The sequence below is a fragment of the Peromyscus maniculatus genome, chromosome X (assembly GCF_049852395.1).
Source record: "Peromyscus maniculatus bairdii isolate BWxNUB_F1_BW_parent chromosome X, HU_Pman_BW_mat_3.1, whole genome shotgun sequence".
NCBI lineage: Eukaryota > Metazoa > Chordata > Mammalia > Rodentia > Cricetidae > Peromyscus > Peromyscus maniculatus.
The window spans coordinates 96928515-96945450 of NC_134875.1; the positions used below are offsets into that span (position 1 = coordinate 96928515).

The 16936-nt window shown below is 36.1% G+C and overlaps 1 protein-coding gene across 1 annotated transcript in view; it reads left to right on the plus strand.

Annotated features, from left to right (window-relative positions):
- Il1rapl1 (interleukin 1 receptor accessory protein like 1) overlaps positions 1–16936 on the plus strand; it is a 1285879-nt gene that overhangs the window by 605780 nt on the left and 663163 nt on the right. The gene's annotated exons all lie outside the window — the stretch shown is intronic.

Consider the following 16936-nt stretch of genomic DNA (forward strand, 5'->3'; position numbering starts at 1 on the left):
ACCCACTCATTCATACACTCAGGAGTCCCATGAAAATAATAAACTGAAAGCTCTAATATATACAGAGAGGACTTGGTGCAGACCCATGTCTGCCCTCTGCTTCCTGCTTCAGTTAAAGAAGCATTGAAAAAAGTTATTAAGTTCCACTTCTAAATAAGAAATCTCAGATGTGAAAAGAAGAAAAAGATTTGGTGTATATTGTTTTATTCAGAATATACAGTATAACATATCCATAAAATTAGTAAATGTATTATAGATAATATTCAGAACATACAAATATTTAATGTAAAACACTTGTGCAAATGATATAACATTTACATAAATATTGAAAATATATTGTCAATTCCTATTTTGTAGTTGGATTTACTAGGATGATATCCATTTTAAAAGTCTTTTCAAACAACCAATTTACCTTCTTATCATCTTTCTCTGTTGTAGAGTTCTTTTGCCATCATTGTTTGATTATATTTAATGTGAGTCCAAGCTGCATGGTTTTTAGTTATTCAGAGAAGCTGAAATAACCAGCACACAAATAGGTTGTGTAAAGAGCTGCACTTTATATCAAAGCACATAATTGTGAAACATATCATAATCAAACCAATTGTGTTTATATAGTATAACTAGAATTTTACTTCACTTATAAATTGATATGGAGAATTTTATCATATAATAAAATATTAAATATGTATATTTCCAGTTCTTTTATCATGTATATACCACATTTCATGAGGATTCAGTTTCTATTGCATCTAATAGCTACATCAAAAGTATATACTATTTAACTTCTTTTCTTTTGCTTGATAAGAGTTAAGTCAAAATTACACTATAATGTTTATACTTGCTTAGGTGAGTGTGGAATAAATATAAACAATGTATCTGACTTTGCTGAAGAGATTATCTAATGTCTATAGGACTAAGCCACCGACTTAACAATTATATTTGTATTTATGCTTCATGTATTTGTTTGTTTTCCTTGGTCTGTGCTACAGTTACAGGTGATTAAGAGGCATGAAGTCACGATAACAGGTTCTAAATCTATCAGCCTCTCATGAGGATGTCCAGATTGTGATGTGTCTGTTTATAGTGCATTTTAAGATGGGTACCGGTTGGACTTTCCACTATCAAGCTTAGCCAACTTGGTAATGCTTTTAGATCCATGGTACAGGCCCACTAGTCAGTAACTGTGGAAAGCAATAAGGGAGGAAGTTAATCACTCAAATATTCTTGAGGAATTGCCTCTTCCTTCCTGTCAGAATAATTCAGAGCCTGAATGAGTATAACATTGAACTAAAATCCCATGTACATACAAGCCATTTCTTTCCGACTAAAAAATTCTTTGAGTTAATTCTGAAGAAAAATGAACTGATGAATTTAGGCCAATCAGATCTCAGCTCTAAGAATAAAAACCTGAAACCTGACTGAGGTGAATGAAGAAAGGAAGGACACACGTACAGAAAAGCTAGGATCAGAAAGGACATGAATCTGAAACATCGTGGAAACAGTGTGTTTATTATACACTTATATACCACTGAGCAAGGAGGCAGGTTTCTTGTATACAACTGAAAGACTAAAGAGGTGGCCAATTTATAATACACATCTGAAGGAGGAAGAGAGTTAGCTAATCCAGGTTCAAGGGCTCTGTGGGGAGGGGGTGCAGATTTAGGTTGCTGACATCTGAGAGGAGGAAGCTGTGTTTGATAGTTTCTGCAAACACTGGTTTCAGCTAAAGGTCAATCATTTATGACATCTATAGTTGGACCAGAGAAAGGCTTTTCCGTCACTCAGAGCCTGACTTGGGGAAGGCTTTGCCATTTCTGGAGATCTGAGGCATTAGGGTCCTTGACATGCCTGTGCTCGTGTCAATAAAACAAATTCATTTAGGACTTCATTCTTTCCCTACAGGTTTATTCACTGTTGGTTTTGTTTTATGTAAATGTTTGGTTAGTCTATGTGATAATGTAGCAAACACATGCATCATGGTTTAACTCCATAATCCAATTGTCAGTGTTAATTTTTTAAGCAAAATAATTGAACTTGATACAGTATATTGTCTCATGCTAGATAGATGACAGATAGATATATGAATGTCATTTAGAGTGGTAGAAAAGTAATCAACAGCTTTATCCAATTAATGACTTTCTTATAATTGAACACTCCTGGTAGAAATTAAACTCATTTTTAACATGTAGACTTTGATTAGATGTTAGATTTGAACATTGCCAAGAAAAGGAAAAGTACAGGATCACGCATTTCATGCTTTTATTGAAGATTTAAAACTGTTTATCAGTGTATACTAATGGGCCATAACAGATATCAAAATGTTTTCATTAGTATCAAAGCTTAATTGTACTAGAATAGAACACCTACCTGACAAGATACAACAAAAATATTATACTAAGTAAAACAAAACATGAGTAAGGAATTGCTCTCTTTTCAGTAGCTACCATTAATAATGAGTCCCTGCTTTTAGGGACAAAGATCTACCACAAATTTCCTCCTCCTCTGACTCCCCCAAGATCGTTTTCAAAAAGGCATTATCTTTTCTCTATCCATAAGGTTAGCCCACCTTTGTCACATCTGAGAATTTTCAACAAAGAGTTAATCACTAATTTTGTCTCTTGCATGCCTCCTTAAAAACTTTTAATGACTCACTAGGACAAGTTAAACTCCTCATAATGCTCTGGCCATCTTTGTTTTAAAACATTTATAATACTGTATTTCATTATAAGAGTGATATATACAGACATTGAGTGAATAGAATGTATTTGATAGTATTCACTTGTATCGCTTATGAAAAAAACTATGATACCTTAGGGTTACTATCAAATCATGGAAGTTGTAGCAAGAAAACACTTACACAAACACACAGACAATCTAAGCTTTGATTTCTAACATGTCTGAGCATGAGGTCTATCAAAATATTATTCTTGAGCTGTGTCGTTTTTCTCCTATATGAGCCCTTATTCTCAAGATGGAATGTTCTCTAACCAAAACTGTCATCTTTTAAACACTGGAATAAAAAAGTTTCCATTTTCCGTGTGAGTCAATTTTTTTCAGTGAATATCTTCAGCAAATGAACAAGCACTGCATTAAGTCCAAGCTCTGTTTCAGTGACTTCCTTGGTCAGACTGATTTCACTGAATGCTGTGTGTAAATTGGTCAGGTAGAACAATAATTTAAATTTCCACGATTTTATTGGGAAGTTTCAAACTTCTATTATCTCACAGGACCCAGAAATTGAATTGAGGCTTTGTTACTAAGCCAGGTTGTAGTAATGGACCCAGGAGTCAGTAGCTCAATTTTCTACTTCTTTGCATCACATTTTCTCTTGAAAATGATGCATGCAATACTAAAGAATGGCAGGGAGGAGCCTCTGTAAAGTGTTAAATATTTGGTTCACTGGTCCTATCAGCAGGTAGGGCCTGCGGGGAGCTTGTTTATCCAGCAGAACGATCTCATTATGAGGACAGTGATGTAGTATAGTTTATTTCATACCCTGAAGCCATTCATGAAAACAACTGAGTGAATGATATTCATCCAGGCTCTGTATTGTGCTATTAGGAGTTGCAATAACTGGCAGCACATTAAAATAGAGATCAGGGACTTTAGCTACTCTGCTGAATGAAGTTTTGAAATTCAAAGCTATTGAATTATTCAGTATTTTCCAATTTATAGAATAAAAGAATATGTAATTGACTTTTTCACAGCACAGTAATGGAAATAAAGAGAATGAGCAGACTTTATAAATCTCACAGTAAATATTTTTCACAATTGTATGGTACCCGAAGGAGTCATTTTATAGGCCAGGGTAGACCTTGCTATCAAAAACAAAGATAAGAACTTCCTTCAAGAATTAAACAGGCTCGAGAATATGGCATGATTACAGATGGCTGTCTAGAATACATGAGGCCTCAGGTTCAATCCTGAGGACAAAAAAGTAAGTAACAGAAGAGGAAGAAATATATCTCTATTGATCAACTCTCTATTTGACTATTTTGTTATAAGCAAATACAACCCATCATATTACAATTGCTTATGTTTTAAAATATTCATGAATACTACCAGTCTGACAAAAAATAAATGAGTGTTGAGATAAATTGCCTTTTTTCACCATGAAAATACACTGAGGAAATAAAGTCAGTTGTAAGCTTCTTATAAGAGAAACTTGTCAAATGTGGTATGCAATAAGTTCATTAAGTACCTTAGTTCTAAAAATATCCATGTCTTGAATACAGTGAGAACTCTGTAAACAGTTGGCAAAAGAAGGAGTTAAACAAGGCATGCTTCCTTCCAGAGGTGGTGTATATTGCATGTTGTAAAATTGTTACTCTTCTTAACACTTCCTACTTCTTCTATTATATATAACTTTTTAAAAGTTATGATATGACTGCTAATGTTAGTTTTAAGCTTTGGGAATATCAAGAAATATAACTATAGTTTGTTTTGTTTTTAGAGTAGCCAAAGAGAGCATACTGTGTTAGATGAGCCATGAAAAGTCACATGCTTCTCTTTATTATCAGTCAACCAGAGATATGAAAGACTCTCATTACTGAACATTTAAAATTCTTATTTAAATAATAACCACAAATATTATCATGAGACAGTGCTGCTCACCTACTTCCAGTTTTAAATGTAGCCAGTACAAATGGACATATTGTAAAGATAATCTTGTTAATTCAACAGCTGAGAATCTTTAATTGCTAAGAAACACAGAGATAATCAGAATTTGCTTTGACTTTAATCTTATGAACAAATATTCAGTATAGGTTTTCAAATAAAAGCTTACCTTCAAATTTGACCCCCAGCCGTAACATGATTCTTAAAAAAGGTCTTATTAAATAAAAAACATGGAGCCAGAAATTTGGGTTAAAGCCTTAGAGAGATCAGGGAAATATGGAATGCCTCACTTCACCAACTCCTCAGCCCCCAAGGAGCACGACTTTCTGTCTACCCAGGCTTATTTGCCATGCTTTTCTCCCTTCTCATTGGCTCTTAGCCCAGCTACCTCACTTCCTCTCCACACACAGCTCTCTCACTGTCTGTCTGTCTGTACAGACTTCTAGGTACTGGGATTAAAGGCGTGTGTCACCACGCATGGCTCTGTTCCCTAGTATGGCCTTGAACACACAGAGATCCTGCCTGCTAAGGGATAAAGGGCTTGTGCTGCCTGACTTCTTTGTTTACTTACAATGACTGACCTTTTTCCCCTGATCTCCAGGCAAGCTTCATTTATTAATGCACAAATAAAAAGTCACCACACTCCGCTAAAGGCTTGAAGATAGAGAAAAAGAAATCAAAATCCACAAAGACAGAATCCATGTAATTTTCTGCTAGCTACAAAGATTCTGGCTTTCCATGATTGTTTAAAGCAAATCTGGAAGAATGTCAACAAAACCCAGAAAGGTTCCTAGCACTGCTCTGTACTGGAATTCAATAATTTAATCCCAGAACACCATATATTGTAAGCATACTTTAAGCAAATAAAATTTTTATTTATGAAATCTATATACTTCAGTTAATCTCAAGAAAAACACATGAAAACATACAAAAATTAACATTTTTTTCTGAACATACCTGGTTTTTCTTAAGTCCCCCAATGTCTAAGAAAATGGTTAGCAAATGAAGTACACAAAATAAACTATTGGGTTTTTTTTTTATCCCTGATGAATCAAGACCTTAGAGGACGTTTACAGATATTTTTGTAGTATCCTGAACAAAATTTCATAAATCAGTATTGTAGTAATGTGTTCTATACTCTACTAAACTTGCCTGAAGATCAGAGGACAGCCAGTCACTAGATTAGACATACAGGTCAGGCAGTGGTGGCACACACCTTTAACCCAGTACTGGGAAGCACCCATTCCTTTAATCCCAGGAAGTGATGGCTGGGCAGAGAAAGGCATACAAGGCTTGAGGAAACAGGAACTCACTCACTCTCTTTAGACTGAGGATTTCATAGAGGTAAGAACTAGTGGATGGCTGTTCTGTTTCTCTGCTTTCACCCTGGTATGTGGCTATGGGTTTTTAATAAAGGACCATTTAAAATTCGAACAGCACCGTATGTTTACATCATAATAGATATACATGTGCATATTTAATAGAGATTAATTCCTAATATTAATATGTTAAATATACATTTAAATCATATTATGTTTTCCTGCAACCATTTCTACTATAATAAAAATAAACTTAGCAACAGTTATAAATGGATATACCTCTTTTTTAATTACTGAAAAATTATTTGAAAAACTATATACAAATTTTGTCTAATCCTTTCAATAACTGCTTGATATTATCAACATGAAAACACATGTATATTAAAATACAAAACAAACTTTATTCCTATTTCATTTGAATTTTTCTCTAGTGTACGTGTCTTGAATGCTTAGCAGAGCTCATGATGTAAACAGAATATGCAGTATTCTGTTCATTTGCTGCACAGACCAAAGATCTCAAGACATAACATTTTGCTATTCAAAAAATACACTTGGTATAAAAAGAGAAAATGCTGTACAAGCTAATAAGTGAGACTTTTGTGCCAGCCTCACTAATCATCTGCTCCTTGATAAGAGCTTATGTTCATTTTCGTTAGTGATGTCACATCTCAGAAATTCTGTTTTGAATCCTTAGTTATTTTTAATTCCTCCTTCCTCATAACTGCATCCATATCTGCATCCTGGACATTAAGCCTCTACAATTTCCCTTTCTTTGTCTTTCTTAACCGCTCTTATTAAAAAAAAAGAAGAAAAAACCTTCAATGACCTTTTTGCCCCAAGCTGTCCAATTCCCATTTGTCCTTGATATTACAACTGTAGTGATCCTTATAAACTGCTGAGCAGATAAAACTACTCCTTTTGCAGACATTTTTTTTTTTTTTTTTTTTTTTTTGGTTTTTCGAGACAGGGTTTCTCTGTGTAGCTTTGCGCCTTTTCCTGGAACTCACTTGGTAGTCCAGGTTGGCCTCGAACTCACAGAGATCCGCCTGGCTCTGCCTCCCGAGTGCTGGGATTAAAGGCGTGCGCCACCACCGCCCGGCTTGCAGACATTCTTTAGAGCAGTGGTCCATAAAGTGTCACCCATGAAACTCAAGCGTCTCCTGGAGACATTTAGAAATTCAAATTATCAGGTCCCATTTCTGAACTTTACACTTTTCTTGCCTACATATCTAGACTATTACATGGATTCGGAATTTCCTCTTCTGAAGTATTACACTAGGAGTTCAGATAAACTTTAAAGCCCCTCTCTTTCTTAAATCATTTTTGGTCTTTCAAGCCAGATTGCATTCCCTGATAATTTATTTAAAAAATGGGAGGCAGTTATTGAGTGAGAGGTCAGAATAAACATTTTATCCTATTTCTCCATCATTGCTGGCTCTACTGCTTAAATGCCTCCATTTATGTTTTTATTGAATGTAGGAATGCATAGGACTCTCCCTTGTAAAAGATGGTCCCCCCCAAAAAAAAATAGTACTAGGTGGAGTAATTGTTGGAGAGCAGCAAGCTGCAGGTAGTAAATAGTCGATACTATATGTGGAGTTACAACAAATATGATTATAACTATAATACATGATTATTTTATATGTTCATTGATGAAAACAATAGTCTGCTTGGGAATTTTATAAAACTTAAAGACCTTTTTATTACTTGCAATCTTTAAAAATATAATTCAGTTCTACTATTTGCTCTAAAGCAACAATGAAATCAAAGTAAATCTGTGCCTTGAGCCCTGTTATTCTCTATAAAGGACCAATTTACAGGGCAAATATCCTGCCATCCAACAGGCCTTTCCCTGTCAGGAGCCTCTAAATTGGGGAAAGGATTAAATTTGATCAGTGTTTATTTTGTCTGTTGCTCATCATGTTGTTATTGAACCCAGTGTCCAACAAGTATCCCAGGGGTACAAAGTACTCAAGACTAACAACACTTCCACACCTATGTGTATATCTGTACCTGTTTTGTCATCTAAATAGAGGAGTTTTGTAGAGATAGACACGAATAAACGGCATGCTTAAGGAATGCAAAAAACAATGCATTATTTGATAGATCATGAAGAACTTGTTGAGATTTGAAGTGTATTCTGACCTGTATAATCAAATTGTTCTGATTCAGAGTTACAGCTTGTAGTATTATAATTAAAATAATTAATGTGTTACTTTTTCCAAATTAGCAAACATAAAAAATCTAGAAAAATATTTAAATTTGTGAATGTGCTAACACATAAGATATTGTATATTAGTACCAATGCAAGTGAACTTTTACTTAAGTAACCACTCATTTATTGAAAACACTTTTAATTACCATGTATACCCCAACAACAGTATAACAAATACATATAGATATGTAGGTAATTCCAGTTATTTATTAGAGTTAAAAAAGCTTCAGATACAATGATAACAAAGAAGGTTGATTTGTAATTCTTGATAAATGAATACAAAGAAGCAAATAATTATTTAGTATTTTACTTAGGTATAGATTCAATAAAGAATCCCAAATAAATAATTGAATGAATAAAAAATAGGGTGATGATATGATTCACTTTCAAAGCACTTGCCATCAAGTTTAATGATCTGAGTTTAATCCTTAGGACCCACAAGGTGGAAAAAGAGAAACAACTCCTACAAGTTGGAAACTTGTCTTCTAATTTCCAAATGCATGCTATGGAATGATATGTATGCCCTCTCCAAATAAGAGGACATGATGTGCATGCCCTCTCCAAACAAACAAATAAATAAATAAATTTATATCTCAGAAAAATTAAAATATAACACTAAAATAATATTATTGTTTTTGGCATGTGTCCATATCTGTAGTGTGCATGAGTATTTGCATATTTGCATATGTACAGGCACATATGTTTGTGGTAGAGTTCACTTACTCATGTGTATGCTGGCTCATGTCAGAACCCAGAGCTCTCTGCTAATCCTTGTCTCTGCTTTGCCAATGCTAGAACTACAGACAGGTTGCCATACTCACTAAGCATGAAGGTGCTGGGGGTCTAAATTCCAGTCCTTCTTCTTTCCTGCCAAACACTTTTATCCATTTCTCCAGCCCCTGCTTTACTTTTAATATATGGAACATATACAACAAAATAGTCCATATTTTTATCAAATCTTTATTTATTCTCAACAATAAAAAAGGCAATAGACCAATTGTTTGCAGTACAATCTACATCTGCTTGTATTTGCCCAAATAATGAGGTGTTTTTTTCTTTTTTTTGGGGGGGGCTCAGATTAACTGAAATAATGGAAAAAAAGAACATCAACTTTATTATAGTCATTGTTTTTGGCACTTCTTTGTTTCCTTTTAAATGCTGAAAACAGAAAAATAAAGGCTCAAAGAAAATGGCTCTCCAGCTGAATTAGCATAGAACAAGGAAAGAATAATACTCTTACATAGAAATTCCTCCATATTACCTATGAATGGCTCAAAGAATTCAACCTTAAAAAAGAAAAAGAAGGCAAAAAGCAGATATATGATTTATTTTTATTTATTAAGAAATCACTCCTCATGCTATCCACAGACTCCCTTTCCTCCCTCCTCCCACCCCCCAGCTCTCTCTCCCAAGCCACCCCACATCCCCACATCCCCCCAAAATGCTCTGATTTTGCTTTTTAAAATCATATATCTCCCATGGGGAGTCAGCAGGGAGATATATGATTTTAAAAACAAAATCAGAGCATTTTAGAAATAAAAGTGTTTGGTAAGCTTCAATAATTGTTGAGGTTGGCCCAGGATGGTTGAAGAACTCCTAGTCTGGCTGTTTAGTCTAGAGAGTACAAGTGAGTCATAGACAGCACACAGACCAACCTCAGTTTCTTGTTATTTTTCTAACCATTATCTGAGAAGTACATATTCTGAGTCTTTATTCTGTGGCTCTGATGACTGTAATCATTGATTTCTTCTTGGCTCAAGGGAAAAGCACATGAACAAACAAAATCCCAAGGCAAGGTGATTTCCTTATCATCAAAATACTTGTGATGATTGGTCTTGTCAACTTTAAGGGATCTAAAAGAACCTTGAAAATTGGCTTCTAGCACACCTATGGGGATTATCTTGACTACTCTGAGTTGGGAAGATTTGTCCACTGTAGGTGGCAACCCTCTCTGGCCAAGTTCTGGAATGTACAAATAGTAATAGTAAGCTTTCTGCTTCTTTACTGTGAATGTGAAGTGACCAGCTGCTTCAGGCTTCTGCTGCTTTATCTTCCTGTGCATAAGGCACTCCACCTTGAACTGTGAGCCATAATAAATCCTTCTTTTTGTCAGGATATTTTTTAAAATCACAAATCATAAAAGAAAACTTGAGACAATACCACTAAGTGTAGCTGAAGCTTTCTCCAGTCCGGCCTAGCCCATGGTCAGGTCAAATCTCTCTCACCTGCCAGTCCTGGAGCTACTCAGACCCAACCAAGTAAACACACAGAGACTTACATTACTTATAAACTGTTTGGCCATGGCAGGTTTCTTGCTAACTATTCTTATATCTTAAATCAACCCATTTCTGTTAATCTATAAGCTGTCATGTGGCTCGTGGCTTACCAGTACCTTACATCTCGCTTGTCCTGGCAACAGCTGGCAGTGTCTCTCTGACTCAGCCTTCCACTTCCCAGAATTCTCTTCTCTGCTTGTCCCGCCTATACTTCCTGCCTGGCTACTGGCCAATCAGCATTTTATTTATACAGAGGGATATCCAGAGCAGCTAAGGTTGTTAAATGCATAACTGAAGGTTCTAAAAGTTTGAAAAACTTATTTGATATTGAAACGGCTGGCATTTGAATTTGGATCTGGGTTTGCCATAATGCACTTACAATCACACACACACACACACACACACACACACACACACACACACACACACACACTCATGCATTTGTATTTCATGTATGCCTTTGTGTATTTGTGTCTACACACTTGTGTATGTGTGAAGGTTGGGGCCACAGATAAATATCAGGTATTGTTCTTCAGGTGCACCCCTCAGTATGGGTCTGTGTGTCTCCACTGCCTGAGAAATGGGATTACAAATATAGAACAACATACCTAGATTTTTATATTATTCATGGGGTTCAAACAGGCTCTTATGCCTGCCAGGAGGAATTTTACCAACTAATCTATCTTCATATATTTTTCCAACTCTATCTTCATACCACAAAAGAAATAATCAATAATATAGTAAATCTGACTCACATGTAAATTCCAAAATACCTTTTGATTAAATTATGTTCACACACTTTGAGTACTTCATTATGTATCATGGTGTGGCATGTAAGTCACTGTTGCCATTTCTGGCCCACTTGATTATCCAGATAACTCTATTCACTTCCCAACCTGCATTTAAATATACATCAGTTAAATAGCAAACTTTCATATATTTCCTAAAAACTTGGAATCTGACCTCACTTTCTTTACAAATGTAATCAGCTGAGGTCAATTCAGAGTAGTGTTGAACTGATATCCAATTTCCTAGTATCTTTATATGGAAAAATAAGCATATCTCTTGAGACCTGTGGGGAAAGTGCTGTATAAAGATGGAAGCAGAGATTGTAAAGATTGATGAGTCCACAAGCCAACAATATCAAATTTTGTTAGCAGTCACCAAAAGTTAGGAAGACATGAAGCAAGTTTTCACTCAGTTTCTAAAAGAAATCAACACTGCTAACTTCTTGACTTCCGGCTTTTATGTTCCAGAACTATGAGAGAATAAGTGCACAATATATTTAGTTATAAAGTTTGCAGTACTTTCTTATAATAGTACCAGAAAGCTACTATAAATAGTTTATGGTATACATGAATGACCATGTGAGTGGGTGTAGACCCTGCCAGGGAAGAGTGAGGGTGCTAGGAAACACAAAGAAATCGAACATAGGGGTTCTTTAATTAAGAAGAGGTTCTGTATGTTGAGGTTTCTAGATTTTCCTCAACCTTGAGAAGTAATATGGCTATCTGGTTTTTGTTGTTCTTGTCAGGTTTTGGGCGTGTGTGTGTGTGTGTGTGTGTTGGTTTTTGTTTTTGTTGAGAAAAAGCTTTGGAGTTTAAAGTCTCCCTCTTTTTTTGTTTTTTGTTTTTTTGGTTTTTTTGCCTACAAATACTCCAACCTCCCTGCTCTTAAGTACAGTGAGAGAACTTTAGTCCCATAGCATATGTTTCAAATTCTATTGTCCCCTGTGCTTGACCAGCCTGTGATCCTCTCAGAGGATACATTCCCAGAGACACATTCTCTAATATCACAGAGAACATCTAGGCTCTCAGACCCTTTCCCTGCTTCATTCTTTCTTCTTATTTATTTTATTTTATGTTTTGTGTAGTGTGCATGTGTATGCATATTTGCATGTGTTTGTGTGAATATGTGTACATATGTCTGTGCATGTATGTGGAGCCCCACATTTAAGGTTAGGTGTCTTCTCTATTGCTCTTCACTATATGTGTCAAGGCAGAGCCTCTTGTTGAATCCAGAGCTTATATATTTCTACTATATGTCTTTCCTGCTTGACTTAGTGTTCTTCATTTCTATCTTCCAAGTACTGGGAATACAAGTAGCTATCATATTTGCCTAGATTTACTATGAGTTTCAAGGATCCAAGTTCAGGTTCCCATGCTTCAATAATTAGAATTTTACCCACTGAGCCATGTCTCCAAACTCTATAATATTTTTACTTCATTTTTTCATTTTTTACTTGTATTGAAAATAGGTTATTTTTTCATAAGATATATCCTGATTATAGTTTCCTATCCCTCTACTCCTACCAAGTCTGCCCTACCTCCTCTCTCATTCAGATCCACTACATTTCTGTCTCTCCTTAGAAAAGAACAGGATTCTAAGAGATAACAACAAAACATAACAAAATAAAATATCATAAGATGAAACAAAAGCCATCACATTAAGGCTGGACAAGGCAACCGAACCAAGGAAAAGAACCCTAAGAGCAGATTCAAGAATCAGAGACCCACTTGTTCTCACACTCAGGAAACCCCTAAAAATACTAAGCTGAAGACTGTAACATGTGTGCAGGGAACTTGGTACAAACCAATGCAGGGCTTGTGCTTGTTGTTTTAGTCTCTGTGAAATTATATGAGCCTTGCTCATTTGATTTAGAGGTCCATGTTCTTCTGGTGTCCTCCATCACATCTGGCTCTTACATTCTACCTCCTCTTCCAAAGGGTTCCCAGAATCTGAGAGGAGTGGTTTGATGGAGACATACCATTTATGTCTGAGTCTCCCAAAGTCTGTCTCTCTCTCTCTCTCTCTCTCTCTCTCTCTCTCTCTCTCTCTCTCTCTCTCTCTCTCTCTCTCTCTCTCTCTCATCTCACTGTGGGTCTGTATCTGTTCCCATCTGCTGCATAAGGAAGCGTCTCTGATGTGGCTAAATAATGCACTGACTGATCTATGAGTATAGCAGAATGTCCTTAGGAGTCATTTTATTGATACTTTTTTTAGTCAAGTATTGTTTGGTTTTACCAAAGGACTTTGGGTTAACTAGTCTCTGGTTCTTGGTCACCCAAGCAGTGTCAGGTATGGGTTCCATCTCACGGAGTGGGGAGTGGGCCTTAAGTCACATCAGACATTGGTTGGCTACTTCTACAAGTTCTGTGCCACTTTTGCTCTAGCATTTTTTTTTGCAGGACAGATTCTAGGTCAAAGGATTTGTGATTGATTTGATGTTTATGGTTCTCTTTCAGTAGCCTAAAGGGTACTTTCCTGCATCAATGACACTAGAACAAAGTTGTTGACATCTCCATGTTCAATGACTTATTTGAGTCTTGTCCTTAGCAATGAGGACTGACTGAATTTTCAGAGAGCAACCCAGTGTCTTAGCAAAAACCTGGTTGTTTGGGGATTTCCACAGGACCCGGTTGGCCAGCAAATTCAGTTGAATGCAACCTGTTCCCAATACTGAAAGCTTATTTGGTGACAAGAGATGGCCAGTTGTGAGTCTATATGCCCAATTACTAGAAGACCTCATTAGGATCACCTACAAATATTTTAGAAAGTTTCCACTGCACTGGATTTTTCACATCCTCCCTCAAACTCCCTCAATTCCAGCTGTCTCTCCTTGCATTCCTTCCCGAAACCCCATCTCTCCTTCCCTTCCACACCTGATCCTCCTGTTTAGTCCTCACTCATCCCCAGTCTACTCAAACACTCTGTTCTATTGCTGCCTCTCAGGGATACACATGTGTCATCCTAAGTCCCTTTTTCTTTACCTAGACTCTCTGAGTATATGAAGTATAGCTTGGTTACCATTCATTTATTGGCTAATGTTCACATATAAGTGAATATACACCATATTTAACTTTTTGGGTCTCAATTACATCACCCAGAATGATTTTTATCTGTTTCCATCCTTTTGCCTGCAAACTATTTGATTTCATTTTTTAACAGCTGAGTTATATTCAATTGTGTAATTGTACCACATTCTCTTTATCCATTCTTCTTTTGAGGGTTATCTATGGTTTTTCCAGTTTCTAGCTATTATTAATACAGCAGCAATGAACATGTTTGGACAAGCTTCATTGTAGTAGCATGACACATCCTTTGGGTATATGCCTAGGAGTGGTATAGCTAGATATTGGTGTAGATCAATTCCCAACTTTCTGAGTATTCACCATATTGATTTCCATTGTGGGTCTACAAGTTTTCAATCCCACCAGCAGTGGAGGAGTGTTTTTCTTCTTCCACATCCTCACCAACATGAGCTATCACTTGTGTTAATGATCTTAGCCTTCTGACAGGTTTAAGATGGAGTCTTAAAGTAGTTTTGATTTGCCTTTCCATAATGGCTAATGATGTTGAACATTTTCTTAAGTGTTTTTCAGCCATTTAAGCTTCTACTATTGAGAATTCTCTGTTCAGATCTGTATTCCATTTTTCTTTTTTGTTTTTTGTTTTTTGAGAGAGGGTTTCTCTATGTAACAGCCTGGCTGTCCTGGAACTCACTTTGTAGACCAGGTTGGCCTCGAACTCACAGAGATTTGCCTGCCTCTGCCTCCTTGCCTACCAAGTGTTGGAATTAAAGGCATGTGCCACCACTGACCAGCTGTACTCCATTTTTAAATTGGAATATTTAGGTTTTGATATCTCGACTCTTGACTTTTTATATATTTTGAATATTAATTTTCAATTGGATATGGAATTGGTAAAATCTTTTCCCATTTTGTGGGCTTCCACTTTGTTCAAATTGCAGTGTCCTTTGCCTTGCAGAATGTTTTCAGTTTCATAAGGTTCCGTTTATTAATGGTTGATCATGGTGCCTGTTCTATCAGTGTTCTGTTCAGGAAGTCTTCTCCTGTGCCAATGAGTTCAAGACTGTTCCCCGCTTTCTCTTCTATCAGGTCCAGTGAATCTGGTTTTATGTTGAGGTCTTTTGTTCATTTGGATTTGAGCATTCTGCTGAATGAGAAGAATGAGATGGTTTGCATTCTTCTATAAGCATATGTTCAGGTTGACCAGCACCATTTGATAAAGATGCTCTTTTTATGGTACATATTTCCAGTTTCTTTATCAGGTGCCCCTGTGTGTTTGGATTTATATCTGGGTCTTCAGTTCTATTACATTGAACAACACGTCTGTTTTTATGCCACTACCATGCAATTTACTATATACAGTTACTATAGCTCTGTAGTAAAACTTGGAATTGGGAATGGTGAGACCTTCAGGAGTTCTTTTATTGCTCAGGATTGATCTAGCTATCCTAGAGGTTTTTTTTTTTTTTCATGAAATTGAGAATTATCCTTTCAATATCTGTGAAGAATTATGGCAGAATTTTGATGGGGATTGCAGTGAATCTGTAGATTGCTTTTGGTAGGAGGAGCATTTATAATATGTTTATCCTACCATGAACACGGGAAATCTTTCCAACTTCTGATATATGCTTCAATCTCTTTCTTCAAAGACTTGAGGTTTTTATCATACATATCATATCTAGGTTAGCGCTTCCCCAAGATACTTTATACTATTTGAGGATATTGTGAAAGGTGTTGTTCCCTAATTTTTTTCTGAGTCCATTTGTCGTTTGTGTGTGTGTGTGTGTGTGTGTGTGTGTGTGTGTGTGTGTGTGTGTGTAGGGGGAGAGTTTCTGATTTCCATGAGTTGATCTTGTATCCAGCTGCTTTGCTGAAAGTGTTTATCAGCTGTAGGAGTTCCCTGGTAGAATTTTTAGGGTCATTTATGTATTCTATCATATCACCTGCACATAAAGATATTTGAATTCTTCCTTTCCAATTTGTATCCCCTTGATCTCCTTCAGTTATCGTATTGCTCTAGCTAAGACTTCAAGTACTATACTGAATAGGTATTGAGAGAGTGGACAACCATATCTTGTTCCTGATTTTAGTGGAATTTCTTTGAGTTTTTCTCCATTTAGTTTGATGTTAGCCATAGCCTTGCTGTAAATTGCCTTTCTTATGTTTAGGTATGTCTCTTGTATCCCTAATCTCTCTGGGACTTTTATCATGAAGAGATATTTGAGTTTATCAAAAGCCTTTTCTGCTTCTAATGAGATGATTGTATGCTTTTTTCCTTTCAATTTGATTATATGGTAGATTATATATATTAATTTTTGTATATTGAACCACCCTTGCATCTCTGCTATGAAACCTACTTGTTCATAATGCATGGTCTTTTTGCTGTGTTCTTAGATTAAGTTGGCAAGTATTTTATTGAGTATTTTTGCATTCATGTTCATAAGGGAAATTGGTCTGTAAATCTCTTTCTTTGTTCATGGTCTTTCTGTGAGTGGTATATCAAGGTAATTGTGGCCTTATAAACAAATTGGACAATGTTCTTTTGGTTTCTATTTTATAGTATCATTTGAGGAGTATTGCTGTGAACACATCTTTGAAAGTCTGGTAGAGCTGTGTGGATATTGTCCTAGCTGTCAGGTTTCCGAGAGTGACCTTCTATCCTAGCATCAGCCTGGGTTGTTTAAAGATCACCCTGGGATC